Raw genomic sequence first — 17,011 nt, forward strand, 5'->3', positions numbered from 1 at the left:
TCATTATATAGCGACCTTTATAATCATCGCTATATAGTGATGCTTTACGAGATGTGCTTTTCATACCGACGACTAGCGCCCCATGCACACTAAACGTCGGTACGTAAACATCGCAATAGGATCCGTGTGTAGTAGTGATTCTTGAAGCAAGAGGAGCCATCTAGTTATTGTTCCTGTTGTACATGGACGGTTCACAAGATAAAGCAATGCTTGATGGTTAGTGTAGAAGACAAAATCATTTGCTAGTAGTAGATAGTGCTGAAATTTCGATGTCAATGGCTGCCACATGAGCAGCATTGAATGTTTCATAGCTGTGCTAATCTTTTTCATATCCTTTCATATTTTCTTTCTTAGTCCTGCAACGAACTAGGCCGTGAGGTACTTTGCATTGGGGCGTGGGTCACATTTGGCAATTAATCTTTTCATCTTGCTCAAGTACGTGCATACATCTTCTCGATGGCCTTGTTCGATCTTGCTTAGTTGGAGAGAGGGATCATCTTGTAGCCTCTTTGTTTGAAAGCGTCTTTTAAATTTTGTTTGAAGTAGGTCCCATGTGGCTCACTCTTCCACTAGAAGGTCTAGGTACCATTCAGACGCTTCATCAGTTAAGGCCATGGGAATCCAAGCCACCTTGGTTTCATGGGATTGATCTCCACCTGCTCAGCATGCAGCATCAAAATGTTGGAGGAATCGGGTTGGATCTCCCCTTCCAGTTTTCCCAAGGGGCGCCTGCCTTGATTGTTATTATTTTTGTGATTAAAGAAATTTTCAGCCTCTGCTTCAAGGTCAATATCCCCATCATCGTCAGCACGACGGCGTCTAGCCATGTTGTGGCGTGGAGGAGTTAAAGGGATTTCTTGAATTTTAGGGGGGGATTTGGGGTAGAGGATTGTCAGAGGCGATGGTTGCAGTGGAGTTGTATGCGGATATGGTGAGCGTTGGACTCGGAGCGTTGGCCCGGAGCGTAGCTGCATGCAGATTGGGTGAGAGTTACAAAGGGTGCCTCTGCTACAAGTGTGGGTGTTGATGTAGTTTTGTTTGGAGGGTTAGAGTGGTGTTAGTTTTGTAGGGACCGTCATGTTAATAATGTGCCTAAGATTGTCCCATCTGTGTGGGGAAATGTGCTGATGCAGACGGATTGTCAATTGGAGGTCATGGCATAAAGATACGAGTGAATTAGTGCGAAACGAGGCCCACACGGGGGCACGAATGAGTGAGTGCTAGGGATGCTGAAATGGTACGCAATGGGCTGGAAAAATTTCCCGTAATGTGGTTCTTTCGTGTGAAATTTTGGTTCGAACAAGGTCCAGTTTGGGTCGATACAAAGTGTTGAAGTAGGGGAAAAATCGGCCTCTTGGGGGGGGGGCCTTGGTCTTAAGGTTGGTGTGAATGGACTTTAAGTCAAATTGAGGGGTTTAAACCAAGTTAATTCTAGTTAGTCTAACTAGCCTATAACCCTAACTACTTAGTTACTATAACTCGATAGTTACTTTAACTAACCTAACTACTTTCACTAACTAGAGTTAGTCTACTATAATTGAAGGTTAGTTAAGCTAACCTAGTTGTTAGTAACTAACCTAGAGTTAACCTAACTAACCTAGATAAAATCTAATCTAACCTAAGTTAAACTAACCTAGGTTAATACTAACCTAACTATAGCTAGTTGGATGGTTAGGTTAGGGTTTTTTTTATAATAATTGATTAAAATTAGTTTTTCTTTTTTTTTAAAAAATTTTGGTGGGGGGGGAGGGAGGGGATTGGGGAGCGAGGTGTGGAGGGGACCGTAGATGGAGGAGTAGGGAGGGTGGAGAGGGGGTTGCAAGAGGTGGGAGCAGAGGGTAGGAGGCGGGCGTGGGCAGAGGAGGTTTTGGAGAAAGGTGGGGCTGATGGCCCTAGCGGGGCGGGCGCTACAGATGTGCCGCCCGCCTCGACGCCCGCCTCGACACTGCAGCTTTACAAGCGCTTCTTAGCCCTTGCTTAATATAAGGGCTAAAGCCCTCATTTAGGAGTAGGTAGGGTGGAGTGGTCAGCGAGGGGGGGAAGAGAGAGAGAGAGAGAGAGAGAGAGCAAGAGAGAGAGAGAGGGGGGGGGAGGGGGGGTAGAGAGATAAAGAGAGAGAGAGAGAGAGAGAGAGGGGGGGGTAGAGAGAGAGAGAGGGAGAGAGAGAGAGAGAGGAAGGGGGTAGAGAGAGAGAGAGAGAGAGAGAGAGAGAGGGGGGATTAGTAGAGAGAAGAAAAGAGAGAGAAAGAGGGGGGAAAGAGAGAGAGAGAGAGAAAGAGAGAGAGAGAGAGAAAGGGGGGGGAAGGAAAGAGAAGAGAGAGAGGGGGGGTGGAGATGGAGATGGGAGGGGGGGTGTTGGAGGGGTGGTGGAGATGGAGGGGGGGAGGTGGAGATGGAGGAGGGGGGGTGGGGGGGGTTGAGATGGGGGGGGGGGAGGTGGAGATGGAGAAGGGGGGAGGAGGGGGTGGTGGTAGAGGGGGAGATGGAGGAGGGGGGTGGTGGAGATGGAGGGCGGGAGGTGGAGACGGAGGAGGGGGGAGGGAGGGGGTGGTGGTGGAGGGGGAGATGGAGGAGGGGGGTGGTGGAGATGGAGGGGGGGGAGGTGGAGATGGAGGAGGGAGGGGGAAGGGCGTGGTGGTGGAGGGGGAGATGGAGGAGGGGGGTGGTGGAGATGGAGGGGGGGGGAGGTGGAGATGGAGATGGAGGAGGGGGGGGGAAGGGGGTGGAGATGGGAGGGAAAGAAGAATGGAGGGAGGGGGGGGGGAGAAAAAGAAAAAACTTGACGGACAGAAAACTTTGACGAAAATCCAAAGGAACACCTATTTCATTAATTTTGGACTTTTTGTGTTGTTTTTGGATGAAGCCCAAAAATCCTTCCCAAATGAAAACTTTACTTTGTGAAAATATCCTTCCCAAATCAAAATCCGTAAAAAAACACACTGCTAGGTATGTTATCCGATCAAGCACTTATGGGATGGGCGTGCCAATTTGCATGTAAGTCAATTCCACCTAGTTGAAGGTTTGTGCAAAGTATTGTGCCCATCGGATATGCTTTGCCTTGTCGATCAAGCATAAAACACCGTTTTTGCCTTAGTGTCATGCACAACCATGAAAAAACACAGTCCTAAGTATGTTAATCAAACAAGTACTTATCGGATGGGGGCTCCAGTTTGCACGCAAGTCCATTTCAACTAGGTTGAGATGCGTGCAAAGTATTGTCACCATCGGATGTGCTCTGCATGGTCGATTACGCATTATACAAAACTTTTTCCCGTAGTGATATGCACATCCGCAAAAAAACATGCCCTTAGGTATGTTCTCTGACCAAGTACTTATCGGATGGGTGTGCCTCTTTGAGAACATTTCAATACCACCTAGGTTAAGGTGTAGGAAAAGTATTGTGCCCATCGGATATGCTTTACATGGTCGATCGAGCATTAAATACCATTTTTGCCTTAGTGCCATGCACATCCGTAACAAAACACGCTGCTAGGTGTGTTATCCGATCAAGTACTTATGCGATGGGAATGCCACTTTGCATGTAAGTCAATTCCACCTAGTTGATAATGTGCGAAAAGTATTGTGCCCATCTGATATGCTTTGCATTGTCGATCAAGCATAAAACATCTTTTTTGCCTTTGTGTCATGCACAACCATATAAAAACACGGCCCTAAACCCTAAACCCTAAACCCTAAACCCTAAATCCTAAACCCTTAACCCTAATCCTAAACCCTAAACCATAAACCCTAAACCCTAAACCATATAAAAACACGGCCGTAAGGTGTTATCGATGGGGGCTTCACTTTGCACGCAAGTCCGTTTCAACTACGTTTAGGTGCGTGCAAAGTATTGTCACCATCGAATATGCTTTGCATGGTCGATCACACATTATACACCATTTTTTCCCTAGTGATATGGACATCCATAAAAAAACACGCCATTAGGTGTGTTATCTGACCAAGTACTTATCGGATGGGTGTGCCTCATTGAGAACATTTCAATACCACCTAGGTTGATGCGTACGAAAAGTGTTGTGCCCATCGGATATCCTTTGCATGGTCGATCGACCATTAAATACTATTTTTGCTCTAGTGCCCTGCACATCCGTAAAAAACACGCTGCTAGGTATGTTATCCGATCAAGCACTTATGGGATGGGCGTGCCACTTTGCATGTAAGTCAATTCCACCTAGTTGAAGGTGTGTGCAAAGTATTGTGCCCATCGGATATGCTTTGCCTTGTCGATCAAGCATAAAACACCATTTTTGCCTTCGTGTCATGCACAACCATGAAAAAACACGGTCCTAAGTGTGTTATTCAAACAAGTACTTATTGGATGGGGGCTCTAGTTTGCACGCAAGTCCATTTCAACTAGGTTGAGATGCGTGCAAAGTATTGTCACCATCGGATATGCTCTGCATGGTCGATTACGCATTATACAACGTTTTTCCCGTAGTGATATGCACATCCGCAAAAAAACATGCCCTTAGGTATGTATCTAACCTAGTACTTATCGGATGGGTGTGCCTCTTTGATAACATTTCAATACCACCTAGGTTAAGGTGTAGGAAAAGTATATGTGCCCATCGCATATGCTTTGCATGGTCGATCGAGCATTAAATACCATTTTTGCCTTAGTGTCATGCACATCCGTAAAAAAGCATGCTGCTAGGTGTGTTATCCGATCAAGTACTTATGCGATGGGAATGCCACTTTTCATGTAATTCAATTCCATCTAGTTGAAGGTGTGTGCAAAGTATTGTGCCCATAGGATATGCTTTGCATTGTCGATCAAGCAATAAAACACCGTTTTGCCTTTGTGTCATGCACAACCATATAAAAACACGGCCGTAGGTGTGTTATTCAAATAATGTACTTATCGGCGGATGGGGACTCCACTTTGCACGCAAGTCCATTTCAACTACGATGAGGTGCGTGCAAAGTATTGTCACCATCGAATATGCTTTGCATGGTTGATCACGCATTATACACCATTTTTTCCTAGTGATATGGACATCCGCAAAAAAACACGCCATTAGGTGTGGTTATCTGACCAAGTACTTATCGGATGGGTGTGCCTCTTGAGAACATTCAATACCACCTAGGTTGAGGCATACGAAAAGTGTTGTGCCCATCGAATATCATTAGCATGGTCGATCGAGGTAATTAAATACTATTTTTGCTCGTGTCATGCATCATCTGTAAAAAAACACGCTGCTAGGTATGTTATCTGATCAAACTATCTGATCAAACACTTATGGGATGGGCATGCCACTTTTTATGTAAGTCAATTCACCTAGTTGAAGGTGTGTGCAAAGTATTGTGGCCATCGGATATGCTTTGCATTGTCGATCAAGCATAAAACACCGTTTTTGCCTTAGTGTCATGCACAACCATGAAAAACACGGTCCTAGGTGTGTTATTCAAACAAGTACTTATAGGATGGGGGTTCCACTTGCATGCAAGTCCTTTTGAACTAAGTTGAGGTGGGTGCAAAGTATTGTCACCATCGGGATATGCTTTGCATGGTCGATCACGCATTATACACAATTTTTTCCCGAGTGATATGCACATTCGCAAAAAAACACGCCCTTAGGTGTGTTATCGGACCAAGTACTTATCGGATGGGTGTGCCTCTTTGATAACATTACAATACCACCTAGATTGAGGCGTACGAAAAGTGTTGTTGCCCATCGAATATCCTTTGCATGATCGATCGAGCAATAAATACTATTTTTGCTCTAGTGTCATGCACATCTGTAAAAAAACACGCTGCTAGGTATGTATCCGATCAAGCACTTATGGGATGGGAGTGCCACTTTGCATGTAAGTCAATTTCACCGTTTGAAGGTTTTTGCAAAGTATTGTGCCCATCGGATATGCTTTGCATTGTCGATCAAGCATAAAACACCATTTTTGCCTTAGTGTCATGCACAACCATGAAAAAACACGGTCCTAAGTGTGTTAGTTAAACAAGTACTTATCGGATGGGGGCTTCCACTTTGCACGCAAGTCCGTGTCAACTATGTTGAGGTGCGCGCAAAGTATTTTCACCATCGGATATGATTTGCATGGTCTATCACGCATTATACACCGTTTTTTCCCTAGTGATATGCACATCTGCAAAACAACACGCCCTTAGGTGTGTTATTCTGACCAAGTACTTATCGGATGGGTGTGCCTCTTTGAGAAAATTTCAATACCACGTAGCTTGTGGTGTAGGAAAAGTGTTGTGCCCATCGGATATCCTTTGCATGGTCGATCGAGCAATAAATACTATTTTTGCTCTAGTGTCATGCACATCCATAAAAAAAACACACTACTAGTTATGTTATCCGATCAAGCACTTATGGGATGGGTGTGCCACTTGCATGTAGTGAATTCCACCTAGTTGAAGGTGTGTGCAAAGTATTGTGCCCATCGGATATGCTCTGCATTGTCGATCAAGCATAAAACACCGTTTTTGCCTTAGTGTCATGCACAACCATGAAAAAACACGGTCCTAAGTGTGTTAATCAAACAAGTACTTATCAGATGGGGGCTCCAGTTTGCACGCAAGTCCATTTCAACTAGGTTGAGATGCGTGCACAGTATTGTCACGGATCGGATATGCTCTGCATGGTCGATTACGCATTATACAATGTTTTTCCCCGTAGTGATATGCACATCCGCAAAAAATCATGCCCTTAGGTATGTTATCTGACCAAGTACTTATCGGATGGGTGTGCCTCTTTGAGAAGCATTTCAATACCATCTGTTAAGGTATAGGAAAGTATTGTGCCCATCGGATATGCTTTGCATGGTCAATCGAGCATTAAATACCATTTTTGCCTTAGTGTCAAAAAACATGCTGCTAGGTGGTGTTATCCGAAAAGTACTTATGCGATGGGAATGCCACTTTGCATGTAAGTCAATTCCACCTATTTGAAGATGTGTGCAAATTATTGTGCCCATCGGATATGCTTTGCATTGTCGATCAAGCATAAAACACCGTTTTTGCCTTTGTGTTATGCACAACCATATAAAAACATGACTGTAGGCGTGTTATTCAAATAAGTACTTATTTGATGGGGGCTCCACTTTGCACGCAAGTCTATTTCAACTACGTTAAGGTGTGTGCAAAGTATTTTCACCATCGGATATGCTTGCATGGTCGATCACACATTATACACCATTTTTCCCCAGTGATATGGACATTCGCAAAAAAACACGCCCTTAGGTATGTTATCTGACCAAGTACTTATTGGATGGGTGTGCCTCTTTGAGAACATTTCAATACCACCTAGGTTGAGGTGTACGAAAAGTTTTGTGCCCATTATATCCTTCTGCCCATGGTGGATCGAGCATTAAATACTATTTTTGCTCTAGTGTCATGCACATCCGTAAAAAAACACGCTGCTAGGTATGTTATCCGATCAAGCACTTATAGGATGGGCGTGCCACTTTGCATGTAAGTCAATTCCACCTAGTTGAAGGTGTGTGCAAAGTATTGCTCCCTGCGGATATGCTTTGCATTGTCGAACAAGCATAAAACACTATTTTGGCCTTAGTGTCATGCACAACCATCAAAAAACGCGGTCCTAGATGTGTTATTCGACTAAGTACTTATGGGATGGGCACGCCACTTTGCATGTAAGTCAATAATACCTAGGTTGAGATGTGTGCAAAGTATTTTGATGATCGCATATGCATTGCATTGTCGATTAAGCATAAAGCAGCATTTTTGCCTTAGTGTCATGGACAACAACCAATAAAAAACATGGTCCTAGGTGTGATATTCTAAAGAGTACTTATTGAATGGGCGTTCCACTTTGCATGGAATACCATACCACCGCTTTTGAGGCACGTGCAAAGTATTGTGCCCATCGGATATGCTTTACATGGTAGATTGAGTATTAAATACCGTTTTTGGCCTTGGTGTCATGTACAACTGTCAAAAAACACGATCGTAGGTGTATTTTTCAAACAAGTACTTATCAGATGGGGATGCCACTTTGCACACAAGTCAATACTGCCTAGGTTGAGGAACGTGCAAAGTCTTGTGTCCATTGGATATGCTTTGCATAGTCGATCTCACATTATACACCATTTTGTTCCTAGTGTTATGCACAATCGTCATAAAAATACGTTTGGAGGTGTGTTATCCGAACAAGTACTTATGGGATGGATACGACCTAGGTTGAGGCATGTACAAAGTTTTGTGCCCATCGGAGAAATGTAGATGTGATAATATTAGAAAATTCTCGGTATGTGTATATGTGTGTGTGTGTGGTAAACAATTTTGATACAACAAAGTAAACACCTAGTGCACAAATTATGCACTTCATACCTTGAGTAAATAATCTTGTTGATGAGGATAAATACACCCTTGAATAAAAGCACAGTTGTTGTATGACCACAATAGGATCGCTTTGACACCTGTGATTTTGCCCACATGTAAGTTTGCAGATAGTATAAAAAATCATATAATAATATATTAATAGTTTGCAAATGTGTATAGCAAGTGAGTAATGGGAAGTGGAAGTGGGAGTGAGGAGGGAGGAGTGGAATGGGAGAGGGAAGTAATAGGGTGTATGATAATAAGTATCAATAATAGTATAATAATATATTAATAGTTTTCAAATGGCAAGTGAGTAATGGGAAGTGGAAGTGACAGTGGGGAGGGAAGAATGGAATGGGAGAGGGGAAGGTAATAGGGGAGTAGGATAATAAGGGGATGAAATGAGTGAGGGGAGTTAATAGGGGATGAAAAAGAGGAGGGTGAGATGGGGAAATATGGGATTTTGGGAAATGGGAGGAGTATGGGACGTGGTGGAAATGTGGATGGGAGTGGTGGCAATGGGGGAGGAAGAAGAAATGGATGGGGGGAGGGCTAATGGAAGATTGGGATGAGGGATGGGGGTCCAATGGGAGAGGGGGAGTAATGGGAGCCAATGGGAGAGGGGGATAAATGAAAAGCCAATAGGAGAGAGGGGAGGAATGGAAAGCCAATAGGAGAGGAGGAGGAAAACCTAATTTTTCTTATATATAGTCTTCCTTCTTCATTCATTCTCCCCTCATTTCATTCATTGAAGCAAGAAAGCAAGGACGATCAAGAAAGCAAGGAAGGAAGAGCAAGAAAGCAAGAAAGAGCAAGAGAGAGAAGGGTTCCTGTCAGGAGGGAGGAGAAGGAGAGGATGGAGGGGCAGGAGGGAAGGGAGGAGGAGGGGAGGGAGAGGCAGGGCGGGGTCGAGGGGGGGAGGAGGGAAAGGAGGGGGAAGGGGGGCAGGGGGGGAAGGGGGGGAAGGGGGGGGGCTGGGGCAACCTCCATGGAGGGGGGGAAGGGGAAGGGGGGGGCGTGGTCGGCACCCCCCCTAGAGGAGGGGAAGGGAGGCGGGGTGGGGAAAGAGGGGGAAGGGGGGCGGGGCGGGAAGGGGGGAGGGGGGGTTGGCGCCCCCTGGAGGGGGGGAAGGGGGGCGGGGGGGAAGGAGGGCGGGGCGGGAAGAGGGGGGGCTAGCGGGGGGGGAAGGGGGGAGGGGGCGGGGGGGATGGAGGGGGAAGGGGCGATGGGGTGGCGACCGCGGCCGCCAGCCCTGTGGAGGGGGAAGGGGGCGTGGATTGGGAAGGGGGTGGGAGGGGGGCACGGGGGGAAGGGGGGAGAGGGAGGGGGGCTGGCGGCCGCGGCCGCCAGCCCTGGGGAAGGGGGCGTGGAGGGGGCTGGCGGGGGGGGGAAGGGGGAGGGGGGGGCTAGTGCCGCCACTGCCAGCCCTGTGGAGGGGGGGAAGGGGGGAAGGGTGGGTGGAGGGGGAAGGGGGTGGGAAGGGGGCAGGGGGGGGGAGGGGGGCTGGCAGCCGCAGCCGCCAGCCTTGTGGAGGGGGGGAAGGGGGGGTGGAGGGGAAGGGGGTGGGAGGGGGGCACGGGGGGGGGGGAAGGGGGGAGGGGGAGGGGGGGCTGGCGGCCGCGGTTGCCAGCCCTAGGGAAGGGGGGTGGAAGGGGCTAGCGGGGGGGGGGGGGGGAGGGGGGAGGGGGGGCTGGCGACCGCGGTCGCCAGCCCTGTGGAGGGGGGGAAGGGGGGGTGGTGGGGGAAGGGGGTGGGAAGGGGGGGGGGGGAGGGGGGAGGGGGGCTGGCAGCCGCGGTCGCCAGCCCTGTGGAGAGAGGGAAGGGGGTGGGATGGGGGCGGGGGGCTGGCAGGAGGGGGGGAAGGGGGGAAGAGGGCTGGCGGCCGCGGCCGCTAGCCCCATGGAGGGGGGGAAGGGGGGGCAAGGGGCAGAGGGGGGAAAGGAGGGGGGAGGTGGGGTGGAGGGGGGAAGGGGGAGGGGGGGCTGGCGGCTGCGGCTGCCAGCCCTAGGGAAGGGGGAAGGGGGGATGGAGGGGGTTGGCGGGGGGGGAAGGGAGGAGGGGGGGCTGGCGGCTGCGGCCGCCAGCCCTGTGGAGGGGGAGAAGGGGGGTGGGGGGGTGGAGGGGGAAGGGGGTGGGAAGGGGGTGGCGGGGGGGAAGGGGGGGGCTGGCGGCCGTGGCCGCCAGCCCTGTGGAGAGGGGGAAGGGGGTGGGAGGGGGGCAGGGGGCTAGCGGGGAGGGAGGGGGGGGGAGGGGGGGGAGGGGGAGGAAGGGGGTGGGAGGGGGGCACGGGGTTGGCGGGAGGGGGGAAGGGAGGAGGGGGGGGAAGGGGGGAAGGGGGAGGGGGTGGGAGGGAGGGCTGGCAGCCGCGATCGCCAGAACCCCCTGACGGGGGGAAGGGGGGAAGGGGGGGAAGGGGAGGGGGGGATCGGGACGGGAGGGGAGGGGTCGAGGGGGGGAGAGGGGGGGTAGAGGGGGGGAGGGTTCTGGCAGCGGAGGGAGGGGAGGGGAGGGGAGGGAGGAGGGGAGGGCAGGGGGTCGAGGGGAGGGAGGGAGGGAGGGGAGCGGAAGGAGAGAGAGAGAGAGAGAGGGAGAGGAGAGGAGGGAGCTGAAGGAGAGAGAGGGAGAGGAGGGAGGGAGTGAGAGAGAGAGTGAGGGGAGGGAGAGAGAAAGAGAGAGAGAGAGTGAGGGGAGAAGGTATGGGAAAGAGAGAGGGAGTGAGGGAGAGAGAAACAAGGGAGTAGAGGGAGAGAGGTCGAATTCTTACAAGAGCGACAAATAAGATTTGACTTAGGAAAAGAATGAAAGGGACTTACTAGAAGAAAGTATCAAGAAGAATGTTGAACACAAATTTGAATTCTTACAACTAAGAGTAGAACTATCACGAGCAAGAGCGACAAATAAGATTCTTGCTCAAATAAGATTCGACTTACTATCACGAGCAAGAGCGACAAATAAGATTCTTGCTCAAATAAGATTACTATCACAAGCAAGAGCGACAAATAAGATTTGACTTACTATCACGAGCAAGAGCGACAAATAAGATTTGACCTACGAGAAGAATGAAAGGGACTTACGAGAAGAAAGTATCAAGAAGAATGTTGAAGAAAGTATCAAGAAGAATGTTGAACACAGGGCCGCGGTCGCCAGCCCTGTGGAGAGAGGGAAGGGGGTGGGATGGGGGCGGGGGGCTGGCAGGAGGGGGGGAAGGGGGGAAGGGGGCTGGCGGCCGCGGCCGCTAGCCCCGTGGAGGGGGGAAGGTGGGGCAAGGGGCAGAGGGGGAAAGGAGGGGGGGGAGGGTGGGGTGGAGGGGGAAGGGGGAGGGGGGGCTAGCGGCTACGGCCGCTAGCCCTAGGGAAGGGGGGAAGGGGGGATGGAGGGGGTTGGCGGGGGGGAAGGGAGGAGGGGGGGCTGGCAGCTGCGGCCGCCAGCCCTGTGGAGGGGGGGGAAGGGGGGGAGGGGGGTGGAGGGGGAAGGGGGTGGAAAGGGGGCAGCGGGGGGGAAGGGGGGGCTGGCAGCCGCGGCCGCCAGCCCTGTGGAGAGGGGAAGGGGTGGGAGGGGGGCAGGGGGCTAGCGGGGAGGGGAGGGGGGGGGAGGGGGGGGGAGGGGGAGGGGGTGGGAGGGGGGCACGGGGTTGGCGGGAGGGGGGGAAGGGAGGAGGGGGGGGGAAGGGGGGAAGGGGGGAGGGGGTGGGAGGGAGGGCTGGCGGCCGCGATCGCCAGACCCCCTGACGGGGGGAAGGGGGGAAGGGGGGGAAGGGGAGGGGGGATCGGGACGGGAGGGGAGGGGTCGAGGGGGGGAGAGGGGGGGGTAGAGGGGGGGAGGGGTTCTGGCAGCGGAGGGAGGGGAGGGGAGGGGAGGGGAGGAGGGGAGGGCAGGGGGTCGAGGGAGGGAGGGAGGGAGGGGAGCGGAAGGAGAGAGAGGAGAGACAGAGGGAGAGGAGAGGAGGGAGCTGAAGGAGAGAGAGGGGAGAGGAGGGAGGGGAGTGAGAGAGAGAGTGAGGGGAGGGAGAGAGAAAGAGAGAGAGAGAGAGTGAGGGGAGAAGGTATGGGAAAGAGAGAGGGAGTGAGGGAGAGAGAAACAAGGGAGTAGAGGGAGAGAGGTTGAATTCTTACAAGAGCGACAAATAAGATTTGACTTAGGAAAAGAATGAAAGGGACTTACTAGAAGAAAGTATCAAGAAGAATGTTGAACACAAATTTGAATTCTTACAACTAAGAGTAGAACTATCACGAGCAAGAGCGACAAATAAGATTCTTGCTCAAATAAGATTCGACTTACTATCACGAGCAAGAGCGACAAATAAGATTCTTGCTCAAATAAGATTACTATCACAAGCAAGAGCGACAAATAAAATTTGACTTACTATCACGAGCAAGAGCGACAAATAAGATTTGACTTACGAGAAGAATGAAAGGGACTTACGAGAAGAAAGTATCAAGAAGAATGTTGAAGAAAGTATCAAGAAGAATGTTGAACACAAATTTGAATTCAAAAGGAACGTACGAGAAGAAAGTATGAGAAGAATGTTGAACACAAATTTGAATTCAAATTTCGCTCTCTTTTTTGGAAATTCAAATTTATGCGTAGGAGGAGTGGGCTAGTTTTTCTTATATATACTCTTCTTTCCATTCATTCATTCTCACTCTCTCCTCATTTCATTGAAGCAACCAAGAGCTGAAGAGAAAGGATAAGCGGAGCCTTACTTTTTTCACTTTTTCCAGGTACTTGCATTCTTTTTCATTCGTCTTGTAATTCTTTTTCTTTACTTACAATTCTTTTTCAATTAGTTTCTTGTTAAAGTTTTTGAGTTCTATTTCTTAAAATTCGTCTTGTAATTCTTTTTCTTTACTTACAATTCTTTTTCAATTAGTTTATTGTTAAAGTTTTTGAGGAGGGGGGTCTTTTAGAAGGCATTACAATTCTTTTTAAATTAGTTTCTTATTTGAGTTTTTGAGTTCTATTTTAATTAGTTTTTTATTTATATTTGAGTTTGTAAATTTGAGAAATGAGAGAATAGGGAGGGAGAGAAAGAGAGAGGAGAGAGGAGAGAGGGAAAGAGAGAAATTAAGAGAGAGACGAGGGGCTCTTGGCGACTGTGGCCACCAAAGGGAGAGAGAGAACAGAAATGAGAGAGAGAGCAAGGGGGATGGAGACTCTGAGCATGTGCAACATATATCTGTAAATGTAGGTGGCAGAGAATTTATACCCCCCCTGAAGATGTCCAATGGTGCCCATACTTACAGTCCTTTCGGGAGCTGCCAAATAGTGTGCTAATGCATCATTGGAAGTGCCAGCTTGAGGGCTCCCACCTCCATCTCTATGAAATTCTAGAGGTGTGCCCCCTCACACAATTCATCATGAAATCCTTCGACGATTAGTGACATATGCATCCAAAGTGCACAAGAGGAGGATACACAGCCTTGCCCCTGACACTCCAGTCCCAACAACCGATGCAAATGCTGGCGGTCTACAGCCACCATGGCGACAACCCTTCTTGAAGCTGGAGAAATTTTGGTGCTACTACCACAATGCACACATCGATTGTTGAGTTCACCCACTGTATATGCTAATAGAACAACGATGGACTTGGGCCAAATTCATAGAACTCCAGTAGAAGGACCCAAATGTGTTGTACAACTTTCCAAGGTACAACTTCCCCAAAGAGATGACTCGAGGGATTTTTCTTCTGCCTCCAGTCATTCAATGACACATACGGCTCAGTTCCAGATTCTATCATCGTAGCAACGGTACATTTCAACCGCCTCCTCCTCTTACTCCTCCGTGATCTCCCCACCCACAGTCACCCCATCGACGACCGCCTCCACAATTTGGACAACCAGATTGTCTTCAATCCCGACATCGGTCATATGCAATTCTAAGGCCTCTGCCTCTACCTCCATGTACACAATCGCCATGGACATCACATCTGCACGTACGAGGATATGCACGCCACCCATTTTTGGAAGTATCGCTCGCCTCACTCCACGATAATTGGACCACTACACAATCCTATAGACAGTCCTCCCCACCAACCTCCTCCAGCGTAACTGACCCGACCCAAGGACAGATCAGCAACAACAAAAAGGGGGCATGTTAACATCGATAAAGTATAGCCGTCGAACATAGGGTAATCGGTGATTAGAGGTGATCAAGCCACATGATCTACTTCATCGGATAAGCTTGGGGAGTTTGTCCCCCAAATACCCCAAGGCCAGTGATTGCAAGCAATGTGCACATGGAAGGATTACATCTCAAACTCAAGGAGTTTGATCCCCAAATACCCAAATTCCATGGATTCCAAGCACAGGTTGTATGTTCCAGCTAACACCCCAAGACCAAAGAGTACAAGCAGCGTGCACATTTCAGGCCTACATCCATGAAAATAGCCATGAAAGAAGTACATCTCAAACTCGGGGAGTTTGATCCCCAAATATCCCGAGGCAAAAGTGTCCAGGCAACGTGCAGAGGTTATACGTCCCAGCTGCAAGTGCCTGTTAAGTGTCTCACGGGAGTTAAGCCTTGCCACTCTAGGTTTTGAGCCGCGTTCACGAGGTTCGAGCCCTAAATGGCTTAAGGTGTGAGGGCGCTCAGGGAGTTTGAACCCCAAATCGAGGCTAACACAAGTGCTATTTGGAAACTGACCACCTCCTAATTCCAGGATTGTCCCAAGTCCTTTAATATGGTTAACACAAGTGCTATTTCAGCTAGTAGGGGAGAGATGGAAAGAATAGTAATATGCCTTAGAACCCTATGGGCCCAAGATCCTTTGGTTGCAAAGAGAAGGAGAGTGCTAAAAAGGAAAATGGTTGGCCCTCCCTTCAAAAGGTGACTTGTATAAAAGGCCAAAGTGTTGACTTTGGTCTTCATTGTTGTTTGCACAATTTTGAATACAAGCTCCCTCTTCTCTTACAAGAGAGTGTTTTGGGTGTTCTCTTGTTTCCATTGTAGTGTCCTTGTGGTTGCCACTCCATCCCCCTTAACTCTCCTCTTCCCTTCTCCTTCTCCCTCCCTTCTCCCCTCTTTCCCTTCCCTCTTTCTTGTGTGGAATCACATTGCAAGAATCTGGAGGCCGCTTAAGTGACACTTGCAGATGACTAGTACCTTGCATCACTCTCACAAGAAGTATCTCGGAGTGGAGGCTCCATCGGCATATCTTCAACATCCCCATGACACGTGAGTCACCGCTGAGACCCACCATAAGTCTTTTTGTTAGATAATGCACTAAAATTGTTTCATCAAATTGTATTAGATCTTAAAGTAACATCATTTTACCAACTATCAATTTGTGGATAGAATGCTATGCGCAATGTGAGAGATCTCCTTGTGAGAGAGACTATTGAGAGCCTAGACTCTGTTGAGAGAGTATTGTGCTTGAGAGAAAACCATTCAAAGAGCGAGATACTACATTTTGAGACCGAGAGAGAGCTCTCTTTGTTGCAGAGAATTTTGAGGTAAACACCTCCATCTGCATCCTTTAGTAAGTGCTCACGTAGAGCTCCTTACTAAGATTCTTGGTTGAGGTGGCACTCCATCAATAGTCTCTACTTCTATGTAAATCTCTCAAGCTATCAGCCCAATGATGCATCTGTGCACCGCTATTGTACTTCTCTTGCACCCCTGCACTACTGATTTCTTGCAATAGAGCTCCCTAGCTCACAAAAAGGCACCTCCAAAGTCTATGCTACAGCTCTCTTCACTGACAACTATGAAGTCCTATAGCACAATGGTCACGACCTCCACTAGTCTACAGTGGCTCTCCAAGGCTGCCTTGTACTTGCATCTACAACCGGCAATGGAACATTATAGCAGCACCTCATGAACATCTCCAAGGCTCCATAAGCCTCTCCATCGTCCCAACGGCTCACAAAGGCCAAACAACGGCTCCGCTCTGCCAGCCTAAGCTCCGAAGCACCATGCAATGGCCTCTCGAGACTAGCATATGCTTGCGACCACCATAAATGCCTCCAAACGGCCTACAAGCCTGCCTTGCTCGCGGAGCGCTGTTGGAGAAGGCGAGGCTGGCTTTTTGTTTGCAAGTCATTGTGTAGGAGGCGCTAGAGTCATCTCCACCTCCCCCTCCCCCTCCCCCCTCCATCTCCCCCTCCCCCTTCCCCCTCCCCCTCCACCACCACCTGAAAAGGTGTGTACTCCAAAGGGTATGTGCATGAAGAGGTGTGTACCCTTATGAAGGGTGTGACCCTTGATGAGAGGGTACATTACAATAGAAATGTATCTTGTGAAAGGTTGTGCCTCATAGGAAGTGTCCCGTCGAAAGGGCAAGGGTTGTGCGCAATTGATTTGCACTTGAAAGTAGAAGTATAGGGAAGGGAGTAGGCACAGGGAAGACTTGATGGTGCAATCAATCATGAATGAAAAAAGAAAGCCTTATGAAATATAGCATAATAGAAGCTATAATTTGAGTGAATCTTTGTTCATTTTGGACCCATTGCTGAAGTACCTGAAAACGAGCCTTCTCCACCTCTGCATGCGGGTATGGAGCTTCTTTGATTTGAGGCTCGGGAGTTGATGTGGATGAGCTCGGCTGCTCATTGCTTGGCGGATATGGAGGCACTTGTGCTTTCTTTTTCAGAAGTCGCTTTGGTTGGATTGGAATGATAGGGTCCTTCGTGGCCTCTTTTTGTTGGCGTGTAATTACATTGATAGGATGTGACTTTACACTTGCCAAACCCA

At 49.1% G+C, this 17,011-nt stretch overlaps 1 pseudogene; it reads left to right on the forward strand.

Moving 5' to 3' along the window:
* The first annotated feature begins 901 nt into the window (after window positions 1–901).
* LOC147905375 (uncharacterized) overlaps window positions 902–17,011 on the forward strand; it is a 28,817-nt pseudogene continuing 12,707 nt past the window's right edge.

The sequence above is a fragment of the Dipteris shenzhenensis genome, chromosome 1 (genome assembly GCF_047967505.1).
Source record: "Dipteris shenzhenensis isolate YYH24624 ecotype China chromosome 1, Dip_SZ_1.0, whole genome shotgun sequence".
NCBI lineage: Eukaryota > Viridiplantae > Streptophyta > Polypodiopsida > Gleicheniales > Dipteridaceae > Dipteris > Dipteris shenzhenensis.